Source organism: Macaca mulatta, chromosome 3 (genome assembly GCF_049350105.2).
Source record: "Macaca mulatta isolate MMU2019108-1 chromosome 3, T2T-MMU8v2.0, whole genome shotgun sequence".
Classification (NCBI taxonomy): domain Eukaryota; kingdom Metazoa; phylum Chordata; class Mammalia; order Primates; family Cercopithecidae; genus Macaca; species Macaca mulatta.
Genome location: NC_133408.1, coordinates 132,110,570 through 132,128,922, shown reverse-complemented (window position 1 = coordinate 132,128,922; position 18,353 = coordinate 132,110,570). Strand labels below are relative to the sequence as shown.

At 42.7% G+C, this 18,353-nt stretch overlaps 1 long non-coding RNA gene across 1 annotated transcript in view; it reads right to left on the bottom strand.

Annotated features, from left to right (window-relative positions):
• The window catches only part of LOC144339899 (uncharacterized), a 45,694-nt gene extending 28,095 nt beyond the window's left edge, over nt 1-17,599 (bottom strand). Inside the window, exon 1 of the long non-coding RNA XR_013415475.1 lies at nt 17,496-17,599. This is a non-coding gene — a long non-coding RNA (uncharacterized LOC144339899). The remainder of the gene's footprint in view (nt 1-17,495) is intronic.
• Nucleotides 17,600-18,353: the final 754 nt, after the last annotated feature.

Sequence of the window (18,353 nt, the reverse complement as noted above, 5' to 3'; positions counted from 1 at the left end):
GGGGGCTGTTGAGATATTCCTTCTAAGGTGAATGATAAGTTGCTGCATTTGGCCCCTCCTACCACCAAAAAAGAGGCACAACGCCTAGTGGACCTATTTGGATTTTGGAGACAACACACTCTTCATTTAGGTGTGTTGCTCCAGCCCATTTATCAAGTGACTCAAAAAGCTGCCAGTTTTGAGTGGAGTCCAGAATAGGAGAAGGCTCTGCAACAGGTCCTTGCTGCTGTACAAGCTGCTCTGCCACTTGGGCCACATGACCCAGCAGATCCAATGGTGCTTGAGGTGTCAGTGGCAGATAGGGATGCTATTTGGAGCCTTTGTCAGGCTCCCATAGGTGAATCACAGCACAGGCCTCTAGGATTTTGGAGCAAGGCCCTGCCATCTTCTGAAGATAACTACTCTCCTTTTGAGAGACAGCTCTTGGCCTGTTATTGGGATTTGGTGGAAACTGAACCTTTCACTATGGGTCATCAAGTCACCATGTGACCTGAACTGCCAATCATGAACTGGGTGCTTTCTGACCCATCTAGTATAAAGTGGGTCATGCACAGCAACATTCCATTATCAAAAGGAAGTGGCTATATGTGATTGTGCTCAAGCAGGTCCTGAAGTCACAAGTAAGTTACCTGAGGAAGTGGCTCAAATGCCTACGGTCTCCACTCCTGCCACCCTGCCTTCTATCCCCCAGCCTGCACAGATGGCCTCATGGGGAGTTCCCTATGATCAGTTGACAGAGGAAGAGAAGACTAGGGCCTAGCTCACAGATAGCTTTGCACGATATGTAGGTACAACCCAGAAGTGGACAGCTGCAGCACTATAGCCCCTTTCTAGGACATCCCTGAAGGATGGCTGTGAAGGGAAATCTTCCCAGTGGGAAGAACTTTGAGCAGTGCACCTTGTTGTGCATTTTTCATGGAAGGAGAAATGACCAGATGTACAATTACATACTGATTCATGGGCTGTAGCCAATGGCTTGGCTGGATGTAAGGGACTTGGAAGAAGCATGATTGGAAAATTGGTGACAAAGAAATTTGGAGAAGAGGTATGTGGATGAACCTCTCTGAGTGGTCAAAAACTGTGAAGATATTTGTATCCCGTGTGAGTGCTCACCAATGGGTGACCTCAGAAGAGGAGGATTTTAACAATCAAGTAGATAGGATGAGCTGTTCTGTGAACACTACTCAACCTCTTTCCCCAGCCACCCCTGTCATTTCCCAATGGGCCCATGAACAAAGTGGCCATGGCGGCAGGGATGGACATTATACATGGGCTCAGCAACATGGACTTCCTCTCACCAAGGCTGACCTGGCTATGGCCACTGCTGAGTCTGAGTGTCCAGTTTGCCAGCAGAAAGGACCAACGGTGAGCCCTCAATATGACACCATTCCTTGAGGTGATTAGCTACCTGGTGGCAGGTTGACTGTATTGGAACTCTTCCATAGTGGAAAGGGCAGAGGTTTGTCCTCACTGGAATAGACACTTACTCCAGCTATGGGTTTGCTCATCCTGCACACAATGCTTCTGCCAAGACTACCATCTGTGGACTCAGGGAATGCCTTATCCACTGTCATGGTATTCCACACAGCATTGCCTCTGACCAAGGCACTTACTATATGGCTGAAGAAGTGCAACAGTGGGCTCATGCTCATGAGTTAGGCTCATTCAGAGGTGGTATTGTTTCATTCTTTCATTGCTCATGGATCTTGATGGTCCTACCATGTTCCCTATCGTCCTGAAGCAGCTGGATTGATAGAATGGTGGAATGGCCTTTTTATTTTTATTTTTAAGTCACAACTAAAACACCAACTAGGTAACAATACTTTGCAGGACTGGCACAAAGTTCTCCAGAAGGCTGTGTATGCTCTGAATCAGCGTCTAATATATGGATTCACAGGTCCAGGAATCAAGGGGTGGAAGTGGAAGTGGAAGTGGCACCACTTACCATCAACCCTAGTGATCACTAGAAAAATTTTTGCTTCCTGTTCCCACAAAATTACATTCTGCTGGCCTAGAGGTCTTAGTTCCAGAGGGAGGAATGCTGCCACCAGGAGACACGATAATAATTCCACTAAACTGGAAGTTAAGACTGCCACCTGTACCCTTTGGGCTCCTCCTACCTCTAAGTCAACAGGCTAAGAGGGGAGTTACAATGTTGGCTGGGGTGATTGACCCAGACTATCAAGATGAAAGCAGTCTACTACTTCACAATGGAGGCAAGGAAGAGTATGCACGGAATACAGGAGATCCATTAGGGTGTCTCTTAGTATTACCATGCCATGTGATTAAAGTCAATGGGAAACTACAACAGCTCAATCCAGGATGGACTACAAATGACACAGACCCTTCAGGAATGAAGGTTTGGGTCATTACTCCAGGAAAAACCCTGGATCACCTGAGTTGCTTGCTGAAGGCAAAGGGAATACAGAATGTGTAGTAGAAGAAGGTAGTCATCAATACCAGCTAAGACCATGTGACTAGCTGCAGAAATGAGGTCTGTAATTGTCATTAGTATTTCCTCTTTCTATTGTTAAAAACATGTTTGTGCATGTATACGCTTGTACTAAGAAAAGGTCTTCATTTTATTTCCATCTTTGTTGTCATGTGATATAAGATTTATTGACTTCATATCAGCATTTAAGTATTATTAACTTTATGTAATAGTATTTCAGTTGGGGATTGGGGAAAGGATAGTTGTATTATGTTAGGTGTAATTATGACCTTATTAGTCTTTATTTGAAGATTATGTGTAATCTCAGGAGATATGTATGACTTCAGGTTGACAAGGGGTGGATTTGTGATGGTTAATACTGAGTTGCAGCTTGATTGGATTGAAGGAAACAAAGTATTGATCCTGGGTGTGTCTGTGAAGGTGTTGTCAAAGGAGTTTAACATTTGAGTCAGTGGACTGGGAAAGGCAGAACCACCCTTAATCTGGGTGGGTACAATCTAATCAGTTGCCAGCACAGCTAGAATATAAGCAGGCAGAAAAATGTGAAAAGAGAGACTGGCCTAGCCTCTCAGCCTACATCTTTCTCCCTTGCTAGATGCTTACTGCCCTCGAACATTAAACTCCAAGTTCTTCAGTTTTGGATTGCAGACAGGCTCTCTTTGCTCCTCAGCCTACAGATATCTTGTGATTGCATGAGTTAATACTTAATAAACTCATATATATATATATATAAACTCATATATTATATATATGTATAATATATATTATTCTGTCCTTCTAGAGAACCTAGAGTAATATGTAGGCCAAGTAACAAAATCCCACAGTAAATGGCAAATGTAACCATGCCTTAATTAAGATGCATCATAAACTCTTTTCTTTCAGTGAATGGCAGAGTTTGACAGAGAAACACCTTTATAAGAAAACACTGAAAATATGTTATTAGGACATGTTTCTTTCTCCATTGGGTGCTAATAGGTCAAGTAGAGAAATTCAGCACTGATAGCAAAGATAAGCACGTTTTCTTTAAGATGCATCATAAACTGTTTTCTTTCAATGAATGGCAGAATTTGACAGAGAAATATCTGTTAAACATTGAGAGTATGTTAATAGAACAGGTTTCTTTCTCCATTGGTTTATAATATACAGGATTACATATGCAGCTCTAAAAGGCAAATATAAGCATGGTTTCCTAAGGATTTATCATAAGTTGTTTTCTTTAGATGAATGAAAATGACTGACAAATAAATACCTTTGAAATCTAACTTTTAGAACATGTTAATAGAACTTGTTAATGTCTCCATTGGACTCTAATAGGCCAAGTAAAGGAATCCAGCAAAAATAAACAAATGTAAGCATGCTTTTACTAAGATGCATTGTAAAATGTTTTCTCTCAGTGAATGGAAGAGTTTCACAGAGAAACACCTTTGTAAGTAAATGTGAGAATATGTGGAGAGGCCAAGATGGCAGACTAAAAGAAGCTCATGTGAGCAACTCATATGGAGAGGAAACAAAAGGCCTAGTGAACACTGACCCTGCAGGCTGATCATCTGAAGAACCACATCAGGATCCATCAAGGCAGCAGGGGAACACAGTGAGCACAGAGGAACAAAGTTGGGCACCAACCTGTCTGGGTCCAGCACAGAGCCAGGAGAACCTCTCTAACACAGCAAAGGGTGAGTGAGTGAGAGCCCCCAGGGGGATTTGTGTTCTCCATAGGGACCTGTAAAAAACTAGGAACAGGAGAACCTTCTGGGGCCCCCCTCCATACCTCCCCATTGCACTTCTAGACTGAGGCAGAGAGCCACCTAGATGTTTTCTGGAGGAAACGCTCAAGTCCAAGGGGGTCTCTACAACCCTTGGGACCAGAGCAGACCAGAACTAGTGCCACAGTTGCAGTGACTGGAAGCAGCAACATTGCTCCATGCCCCCTTGCCAGACAGGGCTTGGTGCCAGTTTCTAGTCCAAGAGTCCTGTTTCAGCCTGAAATTGGCCAGCCACTCCACCCACCCCCACCACTTGTAGCCAGGCCAACAATTGCTTGTTAGAGCTTCCAAGCCCAGTAGTCCCACTGATATGGTTTGGCTGTGTCCCTACCCAAATCTCAACTTGAATTGTATCTCCCATAATTACCATGTGTTGTGGGAGGGACCCTGGGGGAGGTAATTGAATCATGGGGGCTGGTCTTTCTCATGCTATTCTCGTGATAGTGAATAAGTCTTACGAAATCTGATGAGTTTATCAGGGGTTTTAGCTTTGCTTCTTCCTCATTCTCTCTTGCCACAGCCATGTAAGAAATGCCCTTTGCCTCCCGCCATGATTCTGAGGCCTCCCCACCCATGTGGAACTGTAAGTCCAGTTAAACCTGTTTTTCTTCCCAGTCTCAGGTATGTCTTTATCAGCAGCATGAAAATGGACTAATATAGTAAATTGATACCAGTAGAGTGGGGTGCTGCTGAAAAGATACCCAAAAATGTGAAAGTGACTTTGGAAGTGGATAACAGGAAGAAATTAGAACAGTTTGGAGGGCTCAGAAGAAGATAGGAAAATGTGAAAAAGTTTGGAACTTCCTGGAGACTTGTTGAATGGCTTTGCCCAAAATGTTGTTAGCAATCTGGACAATAAGGTCCAGGCTGAGGTGATCTCAGATGGAGATGAGGAACTTAGGAACTGGAGCAAAGGTGACCCTTGTTATGTTTTAGCAAAGAGACTGGCAGCATTTTGTCCCTGCCCTAGAGATTGGTGGAATCTTGAACTTGAGAGAGATGATTTAGGGTAACTGGCAGAAGAAATTTCTAAGCAGCAAAGTATTCAAGAGGTGACTTGGGTACTGTTAGGGACACTGAGTTTTAAAAAGGAAACAGAGCATAAAAGTTCAGAAAATTTGCAGGCTGACTATTCAATAAAAAAGAAAAAGCTATTTTCTGGGGAGAAATTAAAGCCCATTGCAGAAATTTGCGTAAGTAGCAAGGAGCCTATGTTAATCACCAAGACCATGGGGAAAATGTTTCCAGGGCATGTCAGAGGTCTTCAAGGCAGACCCTCCCATCACAGGCCTGGAGGCTCAGGAGGAAAAAGTGGTTTCCTGGGCTGATCCCAGGGTCCCCGTGCTGTGTGCAGCCTAGGGACTTGGTGCCCTGCATCCCAGCTGCTCCAGCTGTGGCAGAAAGGGGCCAATGTACAGCTTGGGCTTTGGCTTCAGTGGGTGGAAGCCCCAAGTCTTGGCAACTTTCACATGGTGTTGACCTTGCAGGTACACAGAAGTCAAAATTAAGGTTTGGGAACCTCTGCCAAGATTTTAGATGACGTATGGAAATGCTGGATGCCCAGAAAAAAGTTTGCTGCAGGGGCAGGGCCCTCATGGAGAACTTCTGTTAGGGCAGTGCAGAAGGGAAATGTGTGGTTGAAGCCCCCACACAGAGTCCCTACTGGGGCGCTGCCTAGTGGAGCTATGAGAAAAGAGCCACCATCCTCCAGATCCCAGAATGATAGATCCACTGACACCTTGCACACTGCACCTGGAAAAGCCTCAGAAACTCAATACCAGCCCACGAAAACAGCCAGGAGGGAGGCTGTACCCTGCAAAGCCACAGGGTTAGAGCTGCCCAAGACCATGGGAACCCACCTCTTACATCAGCATGACCTGGATGTGAGACATGGAGTCAAAGGAGTTTTTTTAAAAAATACTTTAAGTTCTGGGATAAATGTACAGAATGTGCAGGTTTGTTACATAGGTATACACGTGCCATGGTGGTTTGCTGAATCCATCAACCAGTCATCTACATTAGATATTGCTCCTAATGCTATCCCTACCCTGGACCCCCACACCCTGACAGGCTCCAGTGTGTGATGTTTCCCTCCCTATGTCCACCTGTTCTCATTGTTCAACTCCCACTTTTGCATGAGAATAGGTGGTGTTTGGTTTTTTGTTCCTGTGTTAGTTTGCTGAGAATGATGTTTTCCAGTTTTATTCATGTCCCTGTGAAGGACATGAACTCATCCTATTTTATAGCTGCATAGTATTCAATGGTGTATATGAGTCACATTTTCTCAATCAAGTCTATCATTGGTGGGCATTTGGGTTGGTTCCAAGCCTTTGCTATTGTGAACAGTGCTGCAATGAACATGCATGTGCATGTGTCTTCATAGTAGAATGATTTATAATCCTTTGGGTATATACCCAGTAATGGAATTGCTGGGTCAAATGGTATTTCTTGTACTAGATCCTTGAGGATTCTCTTTGTAGCAATTGTGAATGGGAGTTTAGTCATGATTTGGCTCTCTGTTTGTCTGTTATTGGTGTATAGGAATGCTTGTGATTTTTGCACATTGATTTTGTATCCTAGACTTTGCTGAAGTTGCTTATCAGCTTAAGGAGATTTGGGGCTGAGATGATGGGGTTTTCTAAATATACAATTATGTCATTGCAAACAGATACAATTTCACTTCTTCTCTTCCTATTTGAATACCCTTTATTTCTTTGTCTTGCCTGATTGCCTTGGCCAGATTTCCAATACTATGTTGAATAGGAGTGGTGAGAGAGGGCATCCTTGTCTTCCACTCGTGTTCAAAGGGAATGCTTCCAGGTTTTGCCCATTCGGTATGATATTGGCTGTGGGTTTGTCATAAATAGCTCTTATTATTTTGAGATATGTTCCATCAATACCTAGTTTGTTGAGAGTTTTTAGCATGAGCATTGTTGAATTTTATCAAAGACTTTTTCTGCATGTATTGAGATAATAATGTGTTTTTTTCCACTGGTTTTGTTTATGTGATGGATTATGTTTATTGATTTGTATATGTTGAACTAGCCTTGCATCCCAGGGATGAAACCGACTTGATTGTGGTGGAAAAGCTTTATCATGTGCTGCTGGATTCGGTTTGCTAGTATCTTATTGAGGATTTTCACATCGATGTTCATCAGGGATACTGGGCTGAAATTTTCTTTTTTGGTAGTGTCTCTTCCAGGTTTTGGTGTCAGGATGATGCTGGCCTCATAAAATGAGTTAGGGAGGATTCACTCTTTTCCTATTGTTTGGAATAGTTTCAGAAGAAACGGTACAGATCCTCCTTGTACCTCTGGTAGAATTCGGCTGTGAATCCATCTTGTCCTAAGCTTTTTTGGGTTGCTAGGCTATTAATTACTGCTCCACTTTCAGAACTTGTTATTGGTCTATTCTGGGATTCGACTTCTTCCTGATTTAGTGTTCGGAGGGTGTATGTGTCCGAGAAATATCCATTTCTTCTAGATTTTCTAGTTTATTTGCATAGAGTTCTCCATAGTATTCTCTGATGGTTGTATTTCTGTGGGATCAGTGGTGATATCCTCTAGATCATTTTTTATTGAGTCAATTTGATTCTTCTCTCTTTTCCTTTTTATTAGTCTGGCTAGTGGCCTACCTATTTTGTTGATCTTTTCAAAAAGCCAACTCCTGTATTCAATTATTTGTTTTTGAAGGGTTTTTCGTATCTGTATCTCTGTTCTGCTCTGATCTTAGTTATTATCTTCTGCTAGCTTTTGAATTTGCTTTTTCTTGCTTCTTTGTTCTTTTAATTGTGATGTTAGGGTGTCCATTTTAGATCTTTCCTGCGTTCTCCTCTGGGTATTTCATGCTATAAATTTCCCTCTAAATACTGCTGTGGCTGTGTTCCAGATATTCCGGTGTGTTGCATCCATGTTCACATTGGTTTCAAAGAACTTATTTATTTCTGCCTTCATTTTGTTATTTACTTAGTAGTCATTCAGGAGTAAGTTGTTCAGTTTCCACATAGTTGCGCAGTTTTGAGTGAATTTCTTAATCCTGAGTTCTAATTTCATTGCACTGTGGTTTGAGAGACTGTTTGTTATGATTTCTGTTATTTTGGGTTTGCTGAGGAATGTTTTACTTCCAATTATGTGGTAAATTTTAAAATAAGTGCGATTTGGGGCTGAGAAGAATGTATATTCTGTCAAATTGGGGTGGAGAGTTCTGTAGATGTCTATTAGGTCTGCTTGGTCAAGAGCTGGGTTCAAGTCCTGAATATCCTTGTTAATTTTCTGTCTTGTTGACCTGTCTAATACTGACAGTGGGGTATTAAAGCCTCCCACTATTATTGTGTGGGAGTCTAAGTCTCTTTGTAGGTCTCTAAGAACTTACTTTATGAATCTGGGTGCTCCTGTGTTGGGTGCATATATATTTAGGATGGTGAGCTCTTCTTGTTTCATTGATCCCTCTACCATTATGTAATGCCCTTTTTGTCTTTTTTGATCTTTGTTGGTTTAAAGTCTGTTTTATCAGAGAGGAGATTGCAACCCCTGCTTTATTTGTTTATTTATTTATTTATTTTTTACTTTCCATTTGCTTGGTAAATATTCCTCCATCCCTTTATTTTGAGCCTATGTGTGTCTTTGCATGTGAGATGTCTCCCTTGAATACAAAATACTGATGGGTCTTGACTGTTTATCCAATTAGCCAGTCTGTGTCTTTTAATTGGGGCATTTAGCCTGTTTATATTTAAGGTTAATATTGTTATGTGTAAATTTGATCCTGTCATTATGATCTAACTGGTTATTTTGGCAGTTAATTATTGAAGTCCTTTCATAATGTTGATGGTCTTTACAATTTGGTATGTTTTTGCACTGGCTGGTACTGATTTTTCCTTTTCATGTTTAGAGATTCCTTCAGGATCTCTTGTAAGGCAGGCCTGGTGGTGCCAAAACTCAGCATTTGCTTGTCTGTAGAGAATTTTATTTCTCCTTCACTTGTGAAGTTAGTTTGACTGGATATGAAATTCTAGGTTGAAAATTATTCTCTTTAAGAATGTTGAGTATTGGTCTCCACTCTCTTTGGTTTGTAGGGTTTCTGCAGAGAGATCTGCTGTTAGTCTGATGGGTTTCCCTTTGTGGGTAACTTGACCTTTCTCTCTGGCTGTCTTTAACATTTTTTTCTTCATTTCAACCCTGGTAAATCTGACTATTATGTGTCTTGGGGTTGATCTTCTTGAAGAGTATCTTTGTGGTGTTCTCTGTATTTCCTGAATTTGAATGTTGGCCTGTCTTGCTAAGTTGGGGAAATTCTCCTGGATAATATCCTGAAGAGTGTTTCCCAGCTTGATCAGGTCATTTATGTTCTTCTCTAAACTGGTTATTCTAGTTAGCATTTCCTCTTACCTTTTTTCAAGGTTCTCAGCTTCCTTGCATTGGGTTAGAACATGCTCCTTTAGTTCAGAGGAGTTTGTTATTAGCCATCTTCTGAAGCCTACTACTGGCAATTCGTCGAACTCATTCTCCGTCCAGTTTTGTTCCCTTGCTGGTAAGGAGTTGTGATCCTTTGAAGGAGAAGTGTTCTGGATTTTGGAATTTTCAGCCTTTTTGTGCTGGTTTTTCCTTATCTCTGTGGATTTATCTTTGGTCTTTGATGTTGGTGAGGTTCAGATGGAGTTTCTGTGTGGACGTCCTTTTGGTTGATATTGATGCTATTCCTTTCTGTTTGTTAGTTTTGCTTCTAACAGTCAGGCCCCTCTGCTGCAGGTCTGCTGGAGTTCGCTGGAGGTGTACTCCAGACTCTGTTTGTCTAGATTTCACCAGTGGAGGCTGCAGAACAGCAGAGATTGCTGCCTGTTCCTGTTTCTGGAAGCTTAATCCCAGAGGGGCACCTGCCAGGTGCCAGCCAGAGCTCTTCTCTATGAGGTGTCTGTTGATCCCTGCTGGGAGGTGTCCCAGTCAGGAGGCACAGGGGTCAGGGATCCACTTGAGGAGGCAATCTGTCCCTTAGCAGAGCTCGAGTGCTGTGCTGGGGGATCTGCTGCTCTTTTCAGTGCTGGCAGACAGGAGTGTTTAAGTCTGCTGAAGCTGTACCCACAGCCACCCCTTCCCCTAGGTTCTCTGTCCATGGGAGATAGGAGTTTGGTCTATAAGCTCCAGACTGGGGCTGCTGCCTTTCTTTCAGAGATGCCCTGCCCAGAGAGGAGTAATCTAGAGAGGCAGTCTGGCTTCAGTGGCTCGGACCTGCAGTGGGCTCCACCCAGTTCAAACTTCCCAGTGGCATTGTTTATACTGTGAGGGGAAAACTGCCTACTCAAGCCTCAGTAATGGCAGATGTCCCTACCCTCATCAAGCTTGAGCATCCCAGGTTGACTTCAGACTGCTGTGCTGGCAGGAATAATTTCAAGCCAGTGGGTCTTAGCTTGCTGGGATCCATGCGGGTGGGATCTGCTGAGCTAGACCACTTGGCTCCCTGGCTCCAGCCCCCTTTCCAGGGGAGTGAATGGTTCTGTCTTGCTGGCTTTCCAGGTGCCACTGGGGTATGAAAAAAAATCCTGCAGCTAGCTCGGTGTCTGCCCAAACAGCTGCCCAGTTTTGTGCTTGAAATCCAGGGCCCTTGTGGTGTAGGCACTGGAGGGAATTTCCTGGTGTGTGGGTTGTGAAGACCATAGGAACAGCATAGTATCTGGGCTGGAGTGCACCATTCCTCATGGCACAGTCCCTCACGGCTTCCCTTGGCTAAAGGATGGAGATCTCTGACCCTTTTTGCTCCCCAGGTGAGGTGACACCCCACCCTGCTTTGGCTCACCCTCCATGGGCTGCACCCACTGTCTAACCAGTGAGATGAGCAGGGTAGCTCAGTTGGAAATGCAGAAATCACCCACCTTCTGTACTGATCTCACTGCAAGCTGCAAACCTGAACTGTTCCTATTTAGCCATTTTGCCAGCCCCCCAAAAAAACAGATTTTTCTTTCTTTTTTTTTTTTAATACTGTGTCTCCCTCTGTAACCCAGGCTGAAGTGCAGTGGTGCAATATCGGCTCACTGCAACATCTGCCTCCTGTGTTCAAGTGAATCTCCGACCTCAGCCTCTTGAATAGCTGGGATTATAGGCACCCACCATCATCATGCCCAGCTAATCTTTGTATTTTTGAGAGATAGGGTTTCATCATGTTGGCCAAGTTGGTCTTGAACTCCTGACCTCAGGTGATCTGCCCACCTCAGTCTCCCAAAATACTGGGATTACAGGAGTGAGCCACCAGGCCCTGCCCACTTTTGAGATTTAAAATTTGATGGACCTACTGGATTTCGGACTTGCATGGGCCCTGTAACCCCTTTGTTTTGGCCAATTTCTTCCATTGGAATGGCTGTATTTACCCAATAACTCTACCCCCATCATATTAGGAAGTAACTAGTTCGCTTTTGATTTTACAGGTTCATAGGCAAAAGGGACTCGCTTTGTCTCAGATGAGACCATGAACTGTGGACTTTTGGGTTAATGCTGAAATGAGTTAAGACTTTGGGAGACTGTTGGGAAGGCATGATTGGTTTTGAAATGTGATTACATGAAATTTGGAGGGGCCAGGAGCAGAATTATATGGTTTGGCTGTTTCCCCACCCATATCTCAACTTGAAGTCTATCTGCCATAATTTCCACATGTTGTGGGAGGGACCCAGGGGGAGGTAATTGAATCATTGGAATCAGTGTTTCTCATGCTATTCTCATGATAGTGAATAAGTCTCATGAGATCTTGTGGGTTTATTAGGGGTTTCTGCTTCTGCTTCTTCCTCATTTTCTCTTGCCATCACCATGTAAGAAGTGCCTTTCGCCTCCCACTATGATTCTGATGTCTCCCCAGTCTTGTGGAATTTTAAGTCCAATTAAACCTCTTTTTCTTCCCAGTCTTGAGTATGTCTTTATCAGGAATGTGAAAACAGATAATACCCCTACTTTTGTGTGAACCCAGCCAGAGGGCACAGCTTCCTGCTGTCCTGGGAAGCACCTGGATAGCTGGGCATGTGATCCTACCCACCTCTGTTATTGATAACCAGGTAGTTGATGCTTGCTAGAGCTTCTGGCTCAGTAGGCCACTTCTGGGTGAACTCTGGCAGAGGGCACAGCTTCCTGCTCTCCCAGGAAACAACTACACGGCAGGGTACATGAATCCACCCAACCACACTATTGATAGCCAGGCAGACAACTCTTGCTAGAGATTCTGGTCCAGTGGCTTTGTTTCTGTGTGAACTCAACTGGAGGGTGCAGTTGCCAATTGTCACAGGAAATACCCAGATGGCAGAGCACGTGGCCCCATCTATACCACCATTGACACCTAGGCAGGCAATCCCTTCTAGAACATTCAGCCCAGCAGCCCCACTTCTGTGTGAGCTCAACTAGAGGGAGCAGCTTGTTGTCCTGGGAAGCATGTGTATGGCAGAGCATGTGACCCCACCCACCCCTGCCACTGGTAGCCAGGAGGGCACACCTGATGGAGTTTTTGGCTCAATGGCCCCACTTCAGTGTGAGCTTGGCTAAAGGACACAGCTTCCTGTTGTCCCAGTAAACACCTGGACAGCAGGGCACGTGACCCCACACCTCTGCCACTGATAGCCAGGCAGGGAACACCTGCTAGAGCTTCTGATTCAGTGGTCTCACTTCTATGGGAATTCAGGTGGCAGATGCAGCCTCCTGTTGTCCCACGAAGCATATAGGTGGCAGGACAGGTGTTTGTACCCACTGCCACTGCTGGTAGCCAGGTGAGCCATGCCTGCTAGAATTTCTGGCCCAGCAGTCCTACTTCTGCCTGAAATTGCAGAGAAGCACAGTCTCCCTTTTGCCCTGGATACCCTTTGATTGCAGGGTAGGCAATTCCACCCACCCCTACCTCCCACAGTCAGATGGGCCACACCTGTGAGAGCTTCCAACCCAGCAGTCCCACTTTTTCCAGAACTCTGTGGGCAGGTGCAACCCTGTGTTTCTCCAGGAAGCACACAGACAGCAGATTAAGGCCAATCTGGCAATGATACATCTTGTATGCCAACTGTGGCCCCTGCCTGATGGAGCCCCATAGACCAGAACACTCAAAAGAAGAAATGTTGGCACAGATGGGACAGTAATTGGATGGGACTCCTCCAAGACCCAAGAGCAGACTAGAGTCAAAACCAATCAACCAAGCCTACCCTATACCATAATCTAACCCCCAAGGACATCAAAGAAGAAAGAAGAAAAAGAAATCCATCCAAAGATGGCAACTTCAAAATAGAAGGAACATCAACCTACACAGATGAGAAGGAACCAGCAGAAGAACTCTGGCAACTCAAAAGGCACATGTAGGAGATTGCCCTCATACCTCCAAATGACTGCATGCTCTCATTCCTCCAAATTACTGCACTAATTCTCCAGCAAGGGTTCTTAACCAGGCTGAGATGACTGAAATGTCAGAAATATAATTCATTTGGATAGCAACGAAGATTATCAAAATTCAGGAGAATGTCAAAACTCAGTTCAAGGAATCTAAGAATAATAATAAAATGACACAGGAGCTGACAGACAAAATAGCCAGTGTGAAAAAGAGCATAACTAACCTGATAGAGATGAAAAACATGCTACAAAAATTTCATCATGTAATTGCCAAGTATTAACAGCAGAATGGACAAAGCTGAGGAAAGAATCTCAGAGTTTAAAGACTGGCTTTCTGAAATAAGAGAGTCGGACAAATTTTTTTTAAAAAATTGAAAACAAAGGAATGAACAAAACCCCTGAGAAATATGGTATTATGTAGAGACAAAATCCATGACTCACTGGTGTTCCAGAAAGAGAAGGGGAGAAACTAAGCAACTTAGGAAACATATTTCAAGATATAATCCATGAGAACTTTCCAAACTTCACTAGAGAGGTCAACATTCAAATTCAGGAAATGCAGAGAACCCCTGAAAGATGCTATGCAAGAAGACCATCCCCAAGAAACATACTCATCAGATTCTCCAAGGTTGAAATAAAAGAAAAAATGTTAATGGAAGCTAGAGAAAAAGGGCAGATCATCTACAAATGGAATCCTGTCAGGCTAAAAGTAGACCTTTCAGCAGAAACTCTACAAGCCAAAAGAGATTGGGGGCCTACGTTCAACGTTTTTAAGGGGAAAAAAAGAGTCTTAAGCCAAGAATTTTATATCTGGCCAAACTAAGTTTCATAAGTGAAGGAGAAATACAATCCTTATCAGACAAGCAAACGCTGAGAAACTCATTACCACCAGATCTGCCCTACAAGTGCTCCTGAAAGGAGCACTAAATAGGAAATACCATTACCAGCTGCTACAAAAACACACTTAAATACACAGACCAGTGACACTAGCTGATCAAAGCAACCACACTAGCTGATATGCATAATAACTAGCTAACAACATGATGACAGAATCAAACTTGCACAGATTAATATTAACCTTGAATGTAAATGGGTTAAATGCCCCAATTAAAAATCACAGAGTGGCAAGCTGGATAAAGAAGCAAGACCTAGTGTTACACAGTCTTCCAGAGACCCATCTTGGGGGCCAGGTGTGGTGGCTCACATCTGTAATCCCAGCACTTTGGGAGTCCAAGGCATGTGGATCACCTGAGGTTGGGAGTTTGAGACCAGCCTGGCCAACATGGCAAGATTCCATCTCTACTAAAAATACAAAAATCAGCCGGGAGTGGTGGCACACACCTGTAATCCCAGATACTCAGGAGGCTAAGGTGGGAGAATTCCTTGAACCTTGGAGTTGGAGATGGAGGCTGCAGTGAGCAGAGATCATGCCACTGCACTCCAACCTGGGCAACAGAGTGGGGTTCTGTCTCAAAAAAAAAAAAAAAAAAAAAAAAAAAAGAGAGAGAGAAACCCATTTCACATGCAATGACAGAAAACAGAAAAAAGTATGGGTTGCAATCCTAATTTCAGACAAAACAGACTTTAAACCAACAAAGATTAAAACATAAAAGAAAGGCATTCATTATATAATAGTAAAACATTCAACTCAATAAGAAGACCAGACTATCCCAAATATATACACACCCAACACAGGAGCACACAGATTCTTAAAGCAAGTTCTTAGAGACCTACAAAGAGACTTAAATTTCCACACAGTAATAGTGCGAGACTTCGACACCCCACTGACCATATTAGACAGATCATTGAGGGAGAAAATTAACAAAGATATTCAGGACCTGTACTCAACACTTGAACAAATGGACTTAATAGATATCTACAGAATTTTCCACCCCAAAACAACAGAACATACATTCTTCTCATTGCCACATGGAACATACTCCAGAATTGGCCACACAACAGGACATAAAGCAATACTTGGCAAAGTCAAAAAAAATCAAAATTGGCCAGGCATGGTGGCTCACGCCTGTAATCCCAGCACTTTGGGAGGCCGAGGTGGGCGGATCACAAGGTCAGGAGATCAAGACCATCCTGGCTAACATGGTGAAACCCCGTCTCTACTAAAAATATAAAAAATTGGCCAGGCGTGGTGGTGGGCACCTGTAGTCCCAGCCACTTGGGAGGCTGAGGCAGGAGAATGGCGTGAATCCAGGAGGCAGAGCTTGCAGTGAGCCGAGATCACACCACTGCACTCCAGCCTGGGTGACAGAGCGAGACTCCATCTCAAAAACAAACAAACAAATAAAAAATTATACCAACTACACTCTCGGGGCAAAACACAATAAAAATGGAAATTAATACTAGGAAAATCACTGAAAACCATACAATAACATGGGAATTAAACTGTCTGCTCTTGAGTGACTTTTGGGTGAACAATAAAGTTAAGGTGGAAATTTAAAAAATTGAAACTAATGAGAACAAAGATACAACATACCAAAATCTCTGGGACACTGTTTAAGAGTATTAAGGCAATGTTAAGAAGGAAGTTTATAGCACTAAATGTCCACATCAGAAAGTCAAAAAAGATCTCATATTAACAACCTAACATCACAAGTAGACGAACTAGGGAAGCAAGAGCAAATCAACCCCAAAGCTAGCAGAAGACAAGAGATAACCAAAATTAGAGCTAAACTGAAGGAAATTAACAATTTATTTTAAAATTCAAAAGATCAATAAATCCAGGAGTTTTTTGAAAAAAATAATAAAATAGACCGCTAGCTAGACTAATAAAAAAGAAGAGAAAAAATCCAAATAAACACATGAGAAATGAAAAAGGGGATATTACCACTTACCCCACAGAAATACAAATAACCATCAGGAAATATTATGAACACCTGTATGTACACAAACTAGAAAATCTAGAAGAAATGGATAAATTCCTCGACACATACACCCTGTCAAGACCGAACAAGTAAGAAATTCTACAGATGTATAAAGAAGAGCTGGTGTCATTCCTACTGAAACTATTTTAAAAATTGAGAATGAGGGACTCCTCCTCAACTCTTTCTGTGAGACCAGCATCATATTGATTCCAAAACCTAATGGATACACAACAAGAAAAGAAAACTTCAGGCCAATATCCTTAGTGAATATAGTTGCGAAAATCCTCAACAAAATACAAGCAAACCTAATTCATCAGAACATCAAAAAGCTAATCCACACTATCAAGTAGGCTTTATTTCTGGAATGCAAAATTGGTTTAATACACAAAAATCAATAAATGTGATTCATCACATAAACAGAACTAAAAACAAAAACCACATGATTATCTCAATCGATGCAGAAAAGGCTTTTGATAAAACTCAACATTCCTTTGTGTTAAAAAAAAAAACCTCAAAAAACTAGGCACTGAAGGAACATGTCTCATAATAAGAACCATCTGTGATAAAACTACAGCCAACATAGTACTGAATGGGCAAAAGCTGAAAGCATTTGCCTTGTAAACCAGCAAGCACAAGACAAAAATGTCCTGTCTCACCACTCTCATTCAACATAGTATTGGAATTCTTGGCCAGAGCAATCAGGCAAGAGAAAGAAATAAAAAGCATCCATATAGGAAGAGAGGAAGTCAAACTACCACTGTTTGCAGTCAACATGATTCTATAGCTAGAAAACCCCATAGTCTTATAACCACCCAGAGTCCTTCCTTTTGGCTGCACAAATGAAATTGATACAATGAGACTATGACATTGCAGTAAATAAAGAGTTTAATAAATGCAAAGCCACCAATGACAGATGGGAGATGGAGTAATTACACGAATCAGTCTTTCCAAAGGATAGGAAGTTAGGGGTTTTTCAAATATAGTTTGGTGGGCAGGGGGCTAAGGTAGGGAGCATGCTGATTGTTGGGCTGGAGATGAAATCATAGGGAATCAAAGCTCTCACCTTGTGCTGAGTCAGTTTGTGGGTAGGGACCACAGGACTGGTTGGCGGGTCCAGATGAGACTGTCCAGTTGTCAGACATGCAAAAACCTGAAAAGACATCTTAAAAGATCAATTTTTAGGTATACAATGGTGATATTATCTACAAGAATAATTGGGAAATTGCAAATCTTATGGACCTCTGGAATAATGGTTGGCAATTATTTAGAATTCAAGCCTCTCTTATCTTCCCTAACTAGGTGGCCTTTCATTTGTTATACAAGAATAGCTTAGTTTTGGGGAAGGGCTATTATCATTTAAACTATAAACTAAATTTCTACTAAAGCTATCTTGGTCCACGCCTAGGAATAAGCAAAGACAGCCAACCTGTGAGATTTATAAGCAAGTTGAAGCCAGCCATGTCAGATTTCTCTTACTGTCTGAATTAGTTCATTTACATGCTGCTGATAAAGACATACCCAAGACTGGGCAATTTATTAAGGAAACAAGTTTAATGGATAACACACAGTTCTATGTGGCTGGAGAAGCCTCACAATCATGGTGGAAAACAAGGAGGAGCAAGTCACATCTTAAATGGATGATGGCAGGCAAAGAGAGAGCTTCTGCAGGCAAACTTATTTTTTTTAAAACCATTAGATCTTTGAGACTCATTCACTATCATGAGGGCAGTGCAGGAAAGACCCACCCCCGTAATTCAATCACCTCCCACCGGGCTTTTCTCATTACATGTGGGAATTGTAGGAGTTACAATTCAACATGAGATTTGGGTGGGGACACAGAGCCAAACTATATCACTGCCAAAATTTTGCAAAGATGATTTCAGTCTCTACCCAAAAGCTCCTTGATCTGACAAACAACTTC